A 19585-nucleotide genomic window follows, 5' to 3' on the forward strand; every position below is an offset into this window, starting at 1 on the left:
TATATGTGCAGTAACAGAAACCTGGTTTAAGGCTCCAGAGAGCACCCCAGCACTACCAGGCTACAACTCATACCATACATTTCAGCCGCAGAACCCAAACCGAAATACAAAAGGCGGGGGCGTATCCATATTCATCAAGGATACCCACACCTCCAGGTTAGAGGCACAGCACAATGCTTCAGAGATCATCCACGTACAACTAACAATGGGCAAAACTGCAATTCAAATTGTAGCTTGCTACAGATCACCCGCCATGTCCCAGGACCCCCATTCCGTGTTCCTGGAAACACTGGGAAACATAAAGGTCCTACCAAACACCCTAATATTGGGTGATTTCAATTATCCAAACATTAACTGGGAGAACTACTCAAGTACTAACTCTCTTGCCCAACATTTCCTAGAATTTATAAACTCAAACGCCCTGGTTCAACTAGTCAACACTCCTACCAGAGGTGGCAACATATTGGACCTAGTCATCACCAACATGGGCGACTGGTATTCCACACCGGAGGTCAACCCCTCACTGGTTAGATCTGACCATAAACAAATCACTCTGGATATCCACATTCCGCCCCCACCCCGGACAAGAAAACCACCGTGAAAACTTTTCAAAAGCAGATAGTAATCTCTCCTTTGATAATCACGTTGCCAAAGTGGTTAGAAAGACCTTCTATATAGCCCACCTTATCACGAAAGGGTTCACATCTGGATTAAAAGAGGTCATTGTGCCCCTCTACTCGTCACTCATCAGGCCCATAATTGAATACAATGCCCCTTTTGGGATGTACCTTACCCGACACCTGCAGCAACTGGAGAGACCCCAAAAGTACCTCACCAAGAGGATCATGGGCTACAAACAGATGTCCTATGCAGCTCGACTAAAGAAACTCCAGCTCTACTCAGTTGCTTACCGCCTACTCAGAGGCAATCTATGCCTGACATACAAAGCCATGTCAAACCCAGAATTAATGGACATGCTCCACCTCAAAAAATCCAAGTCCCTTAGAGCTACACGCTCCAGGGACCTAAACCTCAGCACAAAAATAAATAGCACATGCTGGAGGAACAGATTCATTTCCCAGAGGCTCCCCTCACTCTGGAATAGAATCCCAGTTCATGTTAGACATAGCCCCTCGCTGACCCTCTTCAAGCGAAATTTGGAAGCGTGGATGGGAAATCGCAAATTCACCCCTGGGATCTCTCCTGTGTCTCTGCTAGACAGAGGCACAGTAAACTAATCTTAAAAGGGTACCTTCTATGACCTACTTTACAGAGGCACAGTAGGCTAATCTAATAGGGAGGCGGAAGCCAAATACACTCTGGCTAGGCTTATAAATGCCCTAGGGCAGATAGCCTAGTATCTACCTATGAACCTATGAAACTTCATGTTACTTAAGACCAAGGTGGAAAGTTTCAAAACCCCCATGCTGAAGGATACCGCTGTCCAAGCTGCAACATTCTTTACTAATGCATTCTTCGGGCACCTACAAGAATGCATGGATCATGCCATCCCAAGCAAAACCAAGACTCACTCCTCCAAGAAAAGGAAACCAGTCTGGTGGACTCCTGCCATAAATAAGCTATACAATAGAAGGAGGAAACTAGTACAGAAAAGAGTAAAATCCCAAGAAGGGAATACAGCCCTGATCAGTATCAGCATGAAACTATGATCCCTCATAAAATCATCCAAAGTGAGCTTTGAAAAAAAAATTGCCAAGGACTCCAAAGATAACCACAAGGCATTCTTTAGCAATGTCAAGAATCTAAGTGGCAATGCTCAGATCTGCTCAGAGTTAGTGGAGAATGGCACAAAATACACTGAACTGACCGATATCACCAACATCCTGGCAGACAGGTTCAGCGCAAACTTCTCCACCCTCTCACCCCCAAGAGGGCCCATAACCATACCAGAAGAATGTAGAGTCCCTGAAATCACAGACATTCAGGTTAAAACAGCCCTCTCCAAAGCCAAAAACACAGCATCAATGGGACCGGACGGTGTCTCAGGCTGCGTCCTGCATGAGCTCAAAGACGAACTAACCCCTCACCTAAACACACTGTTTCAACTCAGCCTCTCCGCAGGCTACATACCCATAGAGTGGTGCACAGCAGCGGTTATTCCACTCCACAAAGGTGAAGCCACAAGAGACCCCAGGAACTATCACCCTGTAAGCCTGACTAGCTTGGTCTGCAAGGCTATGGAGTGCATCATCATGGAACTCATTAACAGAGACACTGGGAACCTCCAAACACTGGACCCTACCCAGTTCGGCTTTGTTAAGGGCAGATCATGCCTCCTAAACCTGGTGGACTTCTTTGAGACAGTTACCAAGGCTATAGATGAGGTAAAGATGGTACACACAGCCTACCTAGACCTCGCAAAGGCCTTCAACACCATTCCCCATTCTGGTATTATAGACAAGCTCACCAGCCTGAACATAAACCCCTATGTCACAAGATGGGTTGCTAACTGGCTCATGGACAGAACCCACATGGTGAGAGTTTTGAGAGCTAGATCCGACTCTAAATCAGTTACAAGTGGAGTTCCCCAGGGCTCAGTCCTAGGACCCCTCCTGTTTGGCATATACTTCTCAGAGGTACTGACAAGCACAGGAGGACTATGGCTGACCAAGTTCGCAGACGACTGCAAACTAGGGGCTATAATTGACTCTCCAGCTGACACAGACATCCGCCAAAAGGGTCTCACTGAGACGGATGCCTGGTGTCAAAATCATGGCCTCAAGCTAAATGCCAAAAAGTGCATAGTCATCCCCTTTGGAAAAAGTACCCACAAACCAGTCCCCTAAATGCGGAAGACGTAATAAGAGATCTTGGGACCCAAGTAGATAGTAATCTCACCTTTGATAATCACATTGCCAAAGTAGTTAGAAAATCCTTCTACATTGCCCACCTAATCACAAAAGGGTTCGCATCAAGATCAAAAGAAGTCATTGTGCCCCTCTACTCATCACTCATCAGACCCATCATAGAGTACAACGCCCCATTTGGGATGTACTTTACAAGACACCTGCAACAGCTGGAAAGACCACAGAAGTACCTCACCAAGAGGATCACTGGCCTCAAACAGATGCCCTATGCAGCTCGACTAAAGAAATTACAGCTGTACTCAGTTGCATACCGCCTACTCAGAGGTGATCTCTGCCTGACATACAAGGCCATGTCCAATCCAGTATTGATGGATATGCTCCGCCTAAAGAAAGCCTTATCCCCGCGAGCCACACGCTCTAGGGATCTAAACCTCACCACAACAATAAATAGGACATGCTGGAGGGATAGATTCCTATCCCAGAGACTTCCCATGCTTTGGAACAAGATTCCAATCTACATTAGGCAGAGCTCCTCGCTAACACTCTTCAAAAGAAATCTTGACGAGTGGATGGAAAACAGAAAGTTTACCTCGGGGATCACTTCAGTGGCTCTGCTGGACAGAGGCACAGGGAACTAATCTAAGGGGGGGCAAAAGCCAACACATTCTGGCTAGGCTTATAAATGCCTTCGGGCAGATAGCCTAGTACCTACCTATGAACCTATAAGATCTTGTGAGTGCCCAGTGTGGGTGTTATCTGCAAATCTGCATTACTTGATAGGGTAGGAAAATATTGTAGCAAAGTACTGCAGAGTACTATTTACATTATACATAGCATAAATTAGACCATTCAATATGAATTATGAAATTAAACAGTATAATGCTTTCTTTAGATGGGAATGAACATCTATTAATTGTAATAAGGACTACTTCATATCAGTGATGACTTCTAGACAGGAAAACAAATAGCAAGATTTGGTGAAGGAAAAAGACAGATAGAAATGTCTATGTTGTGCACACCTTAAACAGTTTAAATGACAGGGTAAAGTAATCCATGCAGGTTAAAACATTTTGTGACCCAAAGATATTACTGAGACTAAGAAGGGAAGGTTATGAGAAAGATGGGGAGAATGGCTTCATAGGTAAGTACTAGGCTAGCTCACCTTGCAAGCCATTTTCAGCTTAGCCAATTTCCCTTCAAATTGAGAATCAAACCCTGAATCTTGTGTTTGTGAGGGTAACACCTTAACCAATATGTCAGAGATTTATCTAAAGATAATACAGAAAGAATGTTATCTGATTAGCCTGTTGTTGTCATTACAGTATATGAATGTGACAGCGTAAGAGAAGGAAGGGTATTCAGTGCTGCTAATGGCCGGAGAGGGAATGAGAATGTTGGAAAACAGGAAAGTGTAGAGCATACTGTTCCGCTGCCACAAATTAACAGACACATATACCATGGTGCTGCCTCAGCTAAAAGAGGAAATCGGAGAGGGATAAAGTGACAGTGGGTGTAATATGTTGCTATATCTGTAAGAGAGAAGTCATGCAAGCAGGGTATGTAAAATAACAGGGAGAGATTATAAGCAGCCTAGGCCTAGGCTTGTGTTTTAACCATAGCATTCAGATGTTCGACAAAAGCGATGAGGGGAGTTGTAGGGCATAATGTACTGTCACCAAAATAAGAAAATGTGTTTGTGAATACAGACATTTGGGAGGGGGGATACTGCTCAACACACTTAAGGCAGAACCTTCCTCCCATAACCAGTACAGATACACTTGCTTATACTCAGACCTGTCAAGAATCTTTTTTCCTATCATCTTCCAAAGTTATCCAGGTCCTGAGACACAAAGTATGGGTACTCATATCAGTTGCAGTTGTACAATAAACATCAAAGACCTTCAATATTACTTAAGGGTACAGTGGAGGAATGGTGGAATTTCATGTATGGAGCTATAACCCTTTGTGGTGGGTAAAAAGCCATTCTGAACTGATGGCTCATAATTACATTGCAAGTACTTCAATACATGCCTAGCTGAACACTGTCTTCCTAATCACAGACATTTAATGTTCCTTAAAATTGAAGCCCAGAGAATCTGGGCAGCAAAAAAACAAAAACAAAAATTAAAAAAAAAACAAAGAAAAAAAATGCCTGCACATAGTCACACAGATCTTTGTGCAGTCTGTCAGGCCATGCAGAGCTACTAGAATGTTATTCTTCAAGATCATTTGCTCATAAATTATGGTATGTACACAAACACAGAGGCACATGCTTATTTCCCAGGATTACAAATAAACTGAACATGTTAAAACCCCTTAAATAGCTATTAGTCTTTTATTTCTCACGTTCCATCTTACTCATCCCCCTATATGTTTTTATCATCTATAATCCAAACCAAATCTATGAATAAGAATGAAACTCTGATGTAATACAACGTGTATTTCTGTAGTGAGGAAGAAGATACATTCCTACTTTAAATCTTTATCTGTTTCCTATACTGCAAAGACTGCTACTAAAACTGAGGGGGAGACTAGGCCAGATGCATGTTTACAGCTCCATTTTGGCCAAGATGCATTCATTGTCTTATCTGCCGTCTCTGTGTGTAATGCTGTGACAATCACTACCACTGGCCCTTCTCATCCTCCTGAAGATGGACAATAAATTCAGCCCATCCGGATCACAAACACCATACACAGCAACTAGTTCCTTCCTATTTTTAAGCCAAATAGGCCTCTTTCTCTAGCAGTATTACAAAATCTGATGTCTTCCAGTTTAAGAATCTTTTCACACAAAAGGCATGCATATACAAATGATTATAATTTTCTACCCAGAAGAAGTTTGGTATCTCACACTTTAACTGTCTGCTGAGTAAATTTTCAAGCATTTAATACACATATAATGGCATACTTTCTCTTTCAAATTAAGGCCCTATAGCTACAATTTCTTATTTTCAGCCATTCTGGATCAAGGGATCCCTGACCAGATTGCATCTGGTTTTATTCTAACATCCTTTTACTTATAGATTTTCCTGTAAGATTCAAGACTAAGAAACTTCATTTTATTGATGAAAAATCATCCACTTTTTTCAAAACATGCAGCCATTCAATAATTAAAAATAATTGCTATCAAACACTATTCTCTGGCTAGGGAAATAGTTCTGCAACAGTGTTACTAAAATGTCTGACTTTTTTTTTTTTTTTTTTTTACAACAATCAATAATTACCATTAAAAAAGACAATATGTATAAGGAGAGAAAGAAATAATAAACAGAGGGGCCAAAGAGAATGAAAGAACCATTCAATCATTCACTTTATAATCTGAAAAAGCCAAAATGTTCACAATGAATGGTTTCAGGTGTACAAAATATTACGTGATTGTAGAGGAACTAAAGCTGTGTGACGCCATGCATAGGACTGGGAGGAAAAAGCATTTCATGATCAATGCTGGATTGTGAAACTGTGTACTATGCAGTTCTCAAAGCATTAAAACAGCAAAAGACATTAACAATGTTAGTTTATATTATATTTGTGAACTGTAATGTTTGCTTTGGCTTAAGGGCTCAGGCAGCTCATGAAATGTTTTAAAAGATGTTTTTTATTCACATGCTGACTGGGTAAACCTACTGGACATAAGCGTCCATTTTCAGGATAAGCCAGGAGCATACTCCATTTAAGTGACTTGCTCAGTCACACAGTAAACAAACAAGAGGTAGAAGAATCAAACCCTGCATTCCCAAACTACAAGAAGCAAATTGTTAGCAAAGTAGAACTTTACTCCACTGTGCTAATTTCCCAAATGGTGTGACTTTCAAGAAAGTTACTTTATTTCTTTAAAGGGAGCATAATACATAATTTGAATTACTATCTTCCCTACTTTTTTATGAACTGAAATACTTTTCCCTGGAGATATTATAATATAAAATTGCCATAAATAAAACATTATTCTTTACCTTACTATTAACAAGATCCATTTTAATGTGACTTTATTAAAATATTATGCAGTATATGTTTTATGTTTGTGTGTTCTCGTGGGTAACTGAGTCTAAATATGACTTTCTTTTCTGACAGCTTATATTTGACCTCTCACTGAAAATATTTAAAGACATCTTTACAGATTGTCCACATTTTCAAAAACCAAAATTGAAGCAAAATAAAATGTCCTATGCATTTTTAAAGCAAACATGCAAGGATGACAATCTCTCTCATCTCAAGGTTAGTATTAAGTGTTTGCACTGTCATTTAATAATACAGAAATATTTTACTTTGATGGCACATGCCTGCTATAATTAGTATTTTAGTAACTTGCCTAAGAAACAGCATCTCATTTTCAGTGACATCCCATGCCTGATATTTTTTCATCTGTAAGAACTAGGTTCTAAGAAATAGTTTGCCATGTCTCTTTCTGCCCAGATTTCACTTTTTTGTACCAAATGTCCTTACCTATATCCACCAACTTTAGTATTCCTTCTGCACTGAGCTGCACTGAATTTCTGTTGGAGTAACTAAATAAGTATATGCCAAGAAATAACAGGGAAATAATAGTTTCTGCTATTTATCATTTTTAATATTTTCACTCGCCTACATTCACCTAGGAATCAGAAAAAAATGCTTATGCTTATGAGAATTGCCTACCACAGGAAAGTCAATTTACATGATCCATGAAGAATGAATTTCAGAGATAGACTTGGCTGCTATGAGAAAGACCTAATTATCAGCTTATTTTCATATTTCCACATCACATTTCTCTACCACTAGCACAGTCAGCACTGTCCAGCAGTAATATATACTGGGGCCAATGCTTTGCTGTAGAACAAGCACCCCCTCACCCACATATTCAGACATTCATGCATGCACTCACATACTCATAGACATACCCACATGCAAACAGACATCTACTCAACATCAAACCCTTCCCAACATTTCATTGGACTCACATACACTCTCACCCATTCACCCATATACATACTCTGACACTAACACATAAACACACACAGACACACACACACACACACACACACACACACACACACACACACACACACACACACACACACACACACACACACACACACACACACACACACACACACACACACACACACACACACGCACATGCACACACATGTGACTCCATAAATGCCCATTCAGACACTCATACATACTTCCATACACAAACTTACACCCCTTCCCCTCACAGTGACATCTCAGGTGGACTTCGCCAAACTTACCTGCATCATAACTTCTTCCACGGAAGACAATGACCTCTGCCTTTTGATGGTGTTAAATTTTCCAGGTGACTGTGGTAATTTACAGAGCTGAGTGATTCTCTAGACTGCTCATTACCATCTACCATAGCCGGGTTTCAAGCTGATACTCCTTCTAGAGGAAAATCAGTGCAGTAAGGTGGTATCTGAATCAGAAAGGGTTACCATGAGGGAAGAGCTGCACATGGTAAGGCTTACACGTGCTGTAACCCTTTCAGAAATCCTGCCTTAGGGTTTGGGGATACCAGTTAGTTATGTCATCCTCTGTACCCCTTTTAGGGGCAATAAATCGATGCCATTCCCTGTCATTCGCACTGTGAAATGTTTTTTTTGTTTTTTTTTTAGTAACTCTGCACCCACTACATCCTTATTTCACACCATGTCTTGCTCCTAATGTACCCCCATTCAACATGAATTCTCTGTTTTACATTTACACAGCATTATTTTACTAGACTAGCAGAGTAAATCTGTCAATGTTTACTGAAAAAGTAGCCATCTAATTTAGTGCCTTCGTAACTGACCACACGCAAAGATCTAAGGTATAATGGAAGGTTAATGTTTACAGTATTGCATTTTAAATAATACAGTCACTGAATTAATACCTACACTAGTCTTGGAAAGGTTGAAGTAAAAATCTACTTTATACTGATCAAAAAAGGTCCTTTACTGTGTGCAGCTACAGGCCATATTCACACCTTAAATAAGCAAAAGTAAACTACTAGGTACTTACTGATGCAGTTTGCATGTCCTTTGTTTTGGTTTATGCTACACTATGTACGCTAGAGAACTTGCTATAGTTTTTTCACTTACTTATGAGGAACAAATATTAGTTTGGTTTTGCAAGAAGTTCTCTTCAGTTATCTTCATCTTTGATGACAACTTTCTTAAAGATGTCACCAAAATAAAAAACAAAAACATATCTGATAAACTGGCAGGCAAGTACAATGGGTCTATATCACGACATCAAAAAGAATGGAGATTGAACGGCATTTACATTGAAAATGCTGGTAATCAACATCGCTCTTGACAGCCCCCGACACTCTCTGCTTATTATATATACCAACTCCGAGCCTGCACTGCAGTGAGGAAAGGGGACATTTTCCAATCTTCACTGTACTGTGATCTCACAATAAACACCTCAATGAATGGCATTTCCTATGTTTGATCACCGGTCTTTTCATTTTGGTGATATAGACCCGAGTACACTCTGTTATCTATAATTCACTGCCAGCATACAATGACTGCACAAACATAATGAAAAGTCCTAGAAAAAAAGTCATCGGTTCAGATAATACAAAGTTCTGATCTTTTTCTTGTTGCTCTTTATTTGCGCATGCATCATTTCTCTGTTCTTTCCCACCACAAAGAATTATATAGGTTCTGAAGTAGTCAAGAATCTTGGCATTGAAAACAAAGAGAATTATGAAAAAGAAAGAAAACAGATGAAGAAATTTGGCAGAACTTCTTATGATCATCTAGATCTTATTCTGGTAAGTTCAAGTTCCTCCATATTTTGTAAGGAATACTATGAAATAGATAACAAAACATGAAATAAATTACACAGTGTTGGACAACTCTTCAGGTATCCTCAGCACAGCTCCAGAATATCATTATGACTACTTATTCACATCAATTTATGTTATCAGTTTTATATGTACCAACAGTGTAGGAAGATGAGTCACAGGTTACCAAGCTGCCTTCCCTTTACAATGTTTAGACTGGTTATTGAAGCAGCAGCAGCGCAATCTTGTGGTTTTGTGTAAGCGGATGAATGTTTAGGAGTTTGTGAGAACAGAGTGTACTGTTCTAGGTGTGGGTTTACCATGGAGGTTGAGGAGGATAAGAAGCAATATCTGCCCATTGAGGCTGGCTACCCTCATGTGCACGTCCCTTTGAAGAGTCAGTATCATTTGTATTTTTGTGAATGAGAGAATATTCTCAAGATGCATTATTAATCAGAACAAAAAACTCATTTGATGCACTGGACTTGTTAATGAGAGCACCAAGTGGAAAACAGCTGTGAAAGGCTGCCACACTGGCCTTTCAGGTTGGTCTACATCACAGATATTGAGTCTTTATTGCTGTAAGTTGAGTGCAAATAGTTAGCAAACACAGAGAGAAAAAGGCTGTTGCTTGGGTGTTTTAGACTAATCAAGGTAACCTCAATATATGTGATATCCAAATGTTTATTACCAGGAAATATTGGTTAGTGAAATTCATACAAAATAAATTGGATCAGGTTACTTTTCCTCAGGCAATTTGGATGAGTCTATTTGGTCATATTTGAATTGTATAAACATGCCATTTGGTCATATTCACTATTTGCTTTGTAAGAAATGTCATTCTGTCAATGGCTGCTCCAGTACTTTATACATGTACTTTAGTATTTGAATTGGGGTTTGCTCAAAGGTAAGGACCAAGGCTTTGGTTTCTGCTGTACTTAGGGTTATGCTTAAGGATGGGGCTAGAATTAGGAGTAGTGGTTGAGTTAAAATAAGGTTGTGTTAATATTATGTAACTGTTAGGGATAGGTTTAGTTTGCAGTTAGAAACAGAGAAGATTTAAGCTTTAGGATCATAGGAAGTTACTATTGGCCCTGAGACCCTTACAAGCCTAGCCAAGAATTTAGCCCATGTTCCAACAAGTCAGCACCTTGTGCCACTGTCCAGCATGAACACAAGTGGAATCCCAGGGGTGTATTTTCTGTTCCAATCCAGTTATCCTAGTTGTGCTTAAAAAGGGTTAATGAGGTGCTCTGCTTGACGTGGAGAGGGAGTCTATTCCACAAAAGGGGGAGTCTCTGGGACACAAATCTGTCCCACCAACAAGTCCTATTGATGTCACAGACCAGGTTGAGGTCGCCCATGTGAGTTACTCGAGTGGAGCTTGACTTGTGGATAATCAGCAGTCCCATCAGAGCGGGGTCTGAGATTGCTTTGTATGACAGACAGAGGTCACCTCTGAGGAGTCTGTAGGAGACTGAGTAGAGGGACAGGGCCTTTAGCCTATCTGTGTAGGGTAGATGTTTGAGGCCCTGGATTCTCTTGGTAAGGAACCTCTGTGGTCTCTCCATCTGCTGCATGTGCTTTGTGAGGTACATGCCAAAGGGGCATTGTACTCAATAATGGGTCTTATAAGGGAAGAATACAGGGATGTTATGACCACCCTGTCCCTGGATGAGATACCCTTACTAATGTGGTGGGCCATGTAGAAAGCTTTCCATACAAAGGAGGCAATATGGTGGTCAAAAGTCAGTTTGCTATCAACCTGGGAGCCCAAGTTCCTCATGACTGATTGTGTACTTAGGACCTTATTATTGATGTGATAATTTGTGGGGACATCACTCTCCCCAAAGGTGATGATGATGCATTTTTTGGCATTCAGTTTGAGGCCATGTTTCTGGCTCCAGTCATTTGTTTGGGTGAGACCCTGTTGGAGGATGTCCACATCACTAGGGTAATTGATGACAGCATCCAGCTTGCAGTCATCTGCAGACTTAGTCAGCCATATCCCACTGGTTTTGGCTTGCACCTCAGAAAAATATATCCCAAACAGCAGGGGCCCCAAGACTGATCCCTGGGGTACACTGCTTGTTACAGGTCTACTACTTGTGGTGGCTTCCCCTATTTTGACTAGGTGGGTTCTATCAATGAGTCAGTTTACTACCCATCTGGTAACATATGGATTGATGCCTAGTTGACAGACTTATCTATTATAGCTGAGTAGGGAATAGTATCAAAGGTTTTGACCAGGTCAAGGTAGGTGGTGTGCACCATCCTCCCTTCATCCATGACCTTGGTGACTGTCTCAAAGAAGTCGACCAAATTTAACAGGCATGACTTCCCCTTGATGAAACCAAACTGTGTGGGATTGAGAGTCTGGAGGTTGCCAATGTCCTTGTTAATGAGGTCCATGATAATCTGCTCCATGGCCTTGCAGATCAGGCTAGTTAGGCTGATGTTCTATAATTTCCTGGATCGGTGGATGCTTCATCTTTGTGCAAAGGGATGACAGTGGTTGTCCTCCACTCGGCTGGGACTAAGCCGGTACTCAGACTTTGGTTGAATAGGGTGCCTAATGGTGCTGCACGTTCCTGCCTGAGTTGATGTAGGATGCAGCCTGGGATGCTATCGGGTCCCATGGAGGCTGTAGTTTTTACCTTTGAGAGGGCAGTGATGACTTGCTCCCTAGAGATAAGGGGAGGGGGGGCAGTACTGGGAATGCCCTGTTTTACTGATGGGGGAGAGAGGGGTTACGTTTTCACTGAACCTGTCTGCCAGTAGGTTGGCTATAGCTACAGCATTTGTGTATGTGGTGTCCTTGACCACCAATTCTGAGCAGATCTGGGTGCTTCCCTTGAGACTGTGGAGATATGTGAAGAAGGCCTTATGATTGTTTTTAGTAGATATGCTCAGTTTGGACTCGAAGTTTGCTTTGGAGGATTTCACTGGTGCTCTTATTTGCTTGTTCAGGCTAAGGAGACATTGCTTCCAGTTAGGCACCTGCTCCTTCTTGGTCCTGGACAGCAATTTTTTCCTTTTATTATAGAGTTTATTTATTGCAGATGTCCACCAGACAGGTTTACTCTTCCTTGAGGAGGAGGATTTCATCCTGTTAGGTATTCCTGATTCCATGCAGCTATATAAATGCTCATATAGTACTTTGGTGTAGGTGTGGAAATATGTGCCAGTTCCTGTGGAGGGGGAGGGGGCTGTGAAGTTGTTTATACCTTCCCTCAGGAGGTTGTAATCAGCTTTGGAGAAGTTTTTTTGTTTGACCCTAGCTGGGGGGGGGGATCAGGGGAGATGTTGACTTCGAAAGTGACCACTTTGTGGTTGGATCTTACCAGGGATGATAAAACTGTAGTGATGCTCCAGTGGTTACTCATGTTGGTTAATACCAAGTTCAAGATATTTTCACCTGTTGTGGGAGTGTCGCCCAACTGGTCAAAGGCATTTGCATTGATGAAAGCAAGGAATCTCTGGGCATTTGTGTTTTAGCATGAGTATTTCTTCCAATCTATGTTTGGATAGTTAAAGTCGCCCAGGATCAGGGTAAAGGGTTGAATCTTGATAGATTCGAAGATGTCCAGATAAGTGGAGTGGGCATCTTGAGTCTGAGTTGGAGGTCTGTAGTTACCTATGATTTCAATAGGGATCTTGTCAATTGTTAACTGCACTTGGAGTATTTCCTGAGCATCATACTGTTTGACCAGCCTAGAGGTGTGTATGTCTTTTATATATATATATTGCAACTCCACCTCCTTTTGCTTTGCTGCCCACGATTTGGGGTCTGAATGTATGATAGGATGAGTAACCTGGTATGGCTGGGGTGCTTTCCGCAGCTGTGAACCAGGTTTCTTTGACTGCATAAATGTCAGCATCTTCCAGGGTTAAGAATGCTTGCAATGAGTGCAGTTTCATGTTTAGACTCCTAGCATTTAGCAGCATGATCTTTAATTTATGTTTTGATGGCCTTTGTGTTGTTGCTGTATGGGGGGAGGGGGTGTAGCACTTTTGCAGTACATAAGAATTTGGTAATTATGTCTGTAGGCTGTCCATTTTCAATGAAGATGTCTTCAGATTAAATATTTTTGGTATTTTTATTTTCCCCTGTTTATACTCAGTGAAATTATCTTCAATATGCTTATTTTTAGAAAGACATTCTGCTCTCACATTAAGTTTATTGAAGAGCATGATTTAAGCAACAAAGCAAGCAGTACAGAAATAAGACATAAAAATGCCAAACTGTTAAGTTTTACTAAGTACCTGTCTGTTGTTGGAAGCATCCCAAATGTCAAATCTAACAATTTGTCAGCTCACATGCATTGTGAGTCAACTTTGCTCAAACAAGTACAAATCTGTGCAATACAATAGAAAATAAATGCAATAGAAGCAAAAGTCCATTTTACACTTGGAATGCTTACAATCTCACAGCAAATAAATACCCAGATCAATGTATATTCCCTTTTCTCATAAGAGTAAAGTTCAAAACTTGTTCTGAATGTAAGAAATGCTACAACAAACAAGAGTTGTCTCAAAATTAGCTTAAAGTGCAACAATTTCCTTGTGTTGGAGGGATCAGAATGTGGGCAAAATCCAGCAAATTTGTCAGCTTGTGTGTCATCACGTACACCTGTGCTTTACTCTGTACACCATTTCCCTGGAATGTTCTTTGCTGAGGTACCAGGAATGCTGTAACAGTGTTTTAACAAAGAAGATTCCAGTCATTTGGTTATTTTATTAATGTATTAAGGTAGCACTGCTCATTGGTAGATGCGTAAACAAAAAGTTGCTTGTCAATTAGGCCCTACTAAACTTGAAAATTTAGATGTCTGTATAATTTCAGTTATGTAGTTGGAATATAGTGACCTTTGTCATTTGTTAATAAGACAAGGGTGAACAGGGTTCCTCTGGAGAGATGTTTGTCTTGCATCGTTGAGAAGGGTGTATAAGGCAGGATCACCCTAGCCAAATAAACAGAGTACATTTATTCGGTAAAGTCCACAAGGTGGGAACAGAAAAGTTCCAAACTAGTTGATATTAACATTTACCATTAATTTAGACCCTCTACTGAGGTGGCTGTGCATCTGATTTTTTTATTTTAATCCAACTTCCTTGCATCTAGTCTAGAAAGATAGTGATCTAGAACTCCTTCTTATCCTGGTGAGTACAAACAGGTCTACCATCATGTCACAGATAAATCCAGAGCTCCTCCTCAGTGATGCTTGCAGTCATTGACACCTGCCTCAACAAATTAGCATTCCTAGCTACTGAACCTAAGACAATAACCCAGGGCAAATACAATTATCCATCCATAAAGTTGCTAACATATACTACAAATAACACATATGCGCAATGATTCCTGGACATCACCAATGCCAACTTTTTCAAACAGTTAGTGTCCTTCCTTATGATGGGCTCAACCCTACTTGATTGGAAATAAGTCAAGAAATAATTTACCTGATACTACTCATTGAATCCTTAACATTATCTCAAGTAAATATACTGGACTCAACATTGGTACTGATTATATTTAGTGGGGTAGTGGTGGGGGATGTCTGTTCACATATGGAGACATGAGTGTTCCCCAATGCACAGCCTAGTTTTTGCTGACCAGAAGATTCATAGAGGAGGATTTGATGACCTTCTCTACACATTATGAGATATTTAACTCTCCCTTTAATGATCTGTACCAGACCCCTCAAATGTCTCACTGCACCTCTGCCTAAAAGGGCACGTTGTTGTATTTGATTCCATTGCTACGCTGTGACTTTAATGGCATCAGTGAATCATTCAGTGCTTCTGCTGCTTCCTGCCTCACTTCATTAAAGTCTCTGCAGCAAAAGGAGAGACCACAAAGGGTCCTCACAAGGAAGATTCAAGGTCTTCAGCATCTGTCCTATGTGGATCATCTGAAATCACTGTCACTTTATTCTGCTGCATACAAACTACTCAGAGGTGACCTCTGCCTTGCATACAAAGCAATCTCTGACCCTGCTTTATAGGAAATGCTGCATATCCGTAAGTCAAGTGGTACACTGGTTATTCACTGTAAAGACCTTAACCTGGTATGTGACATTAATAGAACCTGCTGGAGGGACAGATTTGTCTCCCAGAGGTTACCACACCTTTGAAACAGACTCCCACTTCATGTTAAACAAAGCACCTCATTGGCCCTCTTCAAATGCAGTCTGGATGATTGGATGCTTAGCCATAAATTCACCCGGGGGGGAAGGGGGGGTTCACATGAGTCCCTCTTGGAAAGGGAAAATAGGTGCTGATTGTGGAAATAAGGGTAGAACTTGGCTAGGCTTGTAAGGGCCCTAGGGCTATTAGCCTAGTAACTTACTATGATCCTATGTGGATCTTCTGTCTCTGCTACAGCTGTGTATATATGTAGCTTTTATGCCACACCAGTATATAAGAATATAAATTATGTGCTACATCCATATATAGGTACTTAGCTTTTAAGCCACGCCATTCTAAAGGAATCTAAATCCTATATAAACTGATTTACTAGACAACTTATTCATGCATTTACTCTGTATCCTATATCAATGCATGGCATAATACAGAGACTGGGAATAGTGTTGAAAGTGTTAGCATGTTTTACTCTGTCACATGGGTGATTTGCTGACTTGTCTGTTTTATTTTACTTTTCTCCAGGCAGAGACTGAAACCCAACGGTGTTTACCAAAGCTCTACCCGGTTTAACACACACACACACACACACACACACACACACACACACACACACACACACACACACACACACACACACACACACACACACACACACTGCAGCTGGTGACTGGGAGGTGGGTGGGGCTGTCTAAGACAGTGATCATCACAGCTATTTATATCAGATATGATATGATATGAGGGGCTTATCTTAGAGAATGAAAATTTTAGTTATTATTTATATGCACTTGTTGGGATGGAGCTAACATTTTCATTTTTTGAAAGGTACATCCACTAATCACAAGTACATGTTTACAATGGCAACCTGAAATTACTGGCTGCTTAGTTTGACCTGCTGTAAGTCAAAACAGTTTGTAAAAAGAGATAGGGGAAATTGCACTCTGGGCTACAAAATGAGATTTATTAGCTCATAGCAGCAACCATCTCTGCGATGAAGTGACATACTATTTAGATGTTGAGTTTGAAGCAGAATACTCAGGACAGCGCTCTTTACTGTTATGAATTGCATGTTATGAGGAAGTGAGCAAAATGTTAAACATAATACAATGATGGAAAGCTATTGCACAATACAGGGATGAAAAGTTGTGGTCCTAGCAGCAAGTATTTTGGGAATGACCACACCTGTCTCATATCAAGGGGATTGCTGGTATTGTTTGGAGCAGTTTCAAGCTGGTTTATCTTCTGTGCAGAGTTTGCATGTCCTGCCTTTGTTCACATAGGTTTTCTTTGGGTGCTCTGATTTCTTTCCTCATTACAAAGACATGCTGTAAGGTGGATTAGGGATTCTAAAACTGCCCATAAAATGTGAGTATGCATGTGCAATATGGAGGACGCCATGGAAACCAACTTCTGTTTCCTCCTTTGCCTTGAAAACTCTGTGGATAATGGTGGCTGTCCACAAGGTCAGTCTAGGAGTTGTGTGCCACACAAAAGGGAGCAAGCGAATGATAGCAGGATTAGGAAGTGAGAGAGGCTTACCCTGGATAATAAATAGCTGAGATTCTGCTTTCAGTGTATCAGGGGCAGGATTTAAAGGAAGAGACTTTGCACAATTATCAGTACAGTATGATGTTAATAAGACAAGAGTGAAGAAGGCTGTCCTGGGAAGATGTTTGTCTTGCATCCTTGGGAAGATGCATAGGACAGATCACCCTAGAAAACAGGCAGTGCATATTTATTCTGTAAAGGTCATAAGACAACAGCAGAGCAGTACCAGATTACAAACATTTATACACTTATTTTGCAATGAACTGGCATATACCTTTCTGACTGCAAGTATGAATTGCACTTTAGTAGATTAAATGTCTGAGTGACTCGGAAAGATTTGCCACATGTACCCTTTATTAAATTTCATTACCACTAAAATCTTCACAGTCCAAAAGGTCAATCACCCAGCCATTCAGACACTTCCATTTTTAGCCTAAAATGAATAAATAAAAAGATTCTATTTTGTAATGGGAAGGAGGTGAGATCCCAAGGACTATAATAGTCACCTTTTATCTCTTAAGAAAATTATGGTTTGCTCTATCTGTATCATATACTTTATGTGAGTTGTCCATCTATCCACAACCCTTTTTCCCATTTTTGCAAATGGGGTTTGGGGTGTCACAGTTATTCTTCTATACCACACATACACATGCACAATCAATTTAGAGTGTACGATCCACCTACTTTATGTCTTTGGAATGTGGGAGGAAACTGGAGCACCCAGAGAAAATACACGTGAAAACAGGGAGGACATGCACAGTCTGCAGATAAAGCATCCCAGCTTAGAATCAAACCAGCAGACCTATTGCTGTTAGGCAACAACATTACATGCCACATCACTGTATTGCTATTGCGTAAATTGTCATCCTTTGTATTATGCTCTTAAATCCCATGAACATTCTATTGCTATCATCTCTAACATGGGCCTTACCTCCTACTAATATTTTGACTGAATAAAGTTCTTTCTGTAATTCACTGCTGTGAGTGTATTAAGGACTAATAAGCACATTGTAGACACTGTTCAAGTACAAAATAAATGATCTCATCTTTCTCCTAGGTTAATGACCTGCATGAAGAAGGATGGGAGTGGCTTAATTATGAAGAAGTGACGTTTTAACTGCTGACAAAAGAGATGCAGAGGACCCTTGGTCACCACAGTGATTTTCCTCTCCTGCTCTATGATGTTTTTTTTTTTATTTGTTGTTGCTTGATGCATTAAATAAAGTTTGATTTAAGACAACTATGGGTACAAAAAAAACACAAACACACACACACACACACACACATACATATATATATATATATATATTCATGAAGATCTACACAACTCAAACCTGCCTGCCATAGAATAAGTAAGCAGTGCTAATTTATTTATTTATTTGTTAATACGAATGCCCTCATAGGGGCAGTCATTCTGATGATATTTTGTTTCACTGGAAGGCTAAATGTATTTCATAATGCAGCATGAGGGCACAGCTCATGGGGATAAGCTGCCCTTCTGTATTTTGTCACATCTTAGTTCCATTCAATTAAAAAGAAGGACCTGTGAAATAATGCTAACCTTGAGAGTCCTCAGTACAAATGCCATTGAATGGATTGCAGTGACTCACAAATGTTTTTCCTCCTGGTGTGTTCCATGATCTGTAAAAACCTGTCCAGGAACTGAATACTCAAATAAGTTGTCTGCAAAAAGTCTAGATTATTTCAGCAGTTTCTTAACACTTCTAGAAGCTGCTTTAACAGAATGTGGAACACAGCACGAGGAAAAACATTTGTTAGAGTCAGAGTCATGGCAATCCATTCAGGGTGCCAAGGTTAGCAGCTTTTCTCAGGTCTTCCATTTAAAGTGAATGAAACTGAGATATGACAAAATAAAGTAGGATGACTCAGTCTCATGAGCTGTGACCTCACACTGCAGTATGGGATATTTAACTCTCCAAGAAAACAAAATTTTATCAGAAAGCCTGTCACCATGAGGACAGTCAAGGTTATACAGATTTAAATTAACAATGATTATTCTATTGCTGTCAGGTTTGGATCAGGTAGCTCTTTATGAAAAGATAAATATATATATATATTTTTTCAATTTTTGCCCAGAGTGGTCCTTTAAGTAAAAATTAACTTGTTTTAGCCATGCAGTATTCATTTATTTTACAAGTAAGGCTAATTTTCTTTTTCTGATGACATTATAGCAGCATCTTCCTGTCTTCTTGGGTTCAGAGTTCATTGGTCAGCTGTTAATCCAAGATGGTGCTGGGTGGGACTAGTGCAGATGTCAACACTGAGGTATTGCTCTGCAAAG

Source organism: Protopterus annectens, chromosome 6.part0 (genome assembly GCF_019279795.1).
Source record: "Protopterus annectens isolate FY-2018-M chromosome 6.part0, PAN1.0, whole genome shotgun sequence".
NCBI lineage: Eukaryota > Metazoa > Chordata > Ceratodontiformes > Protopteridae > Protopterus > Protopterus annectens.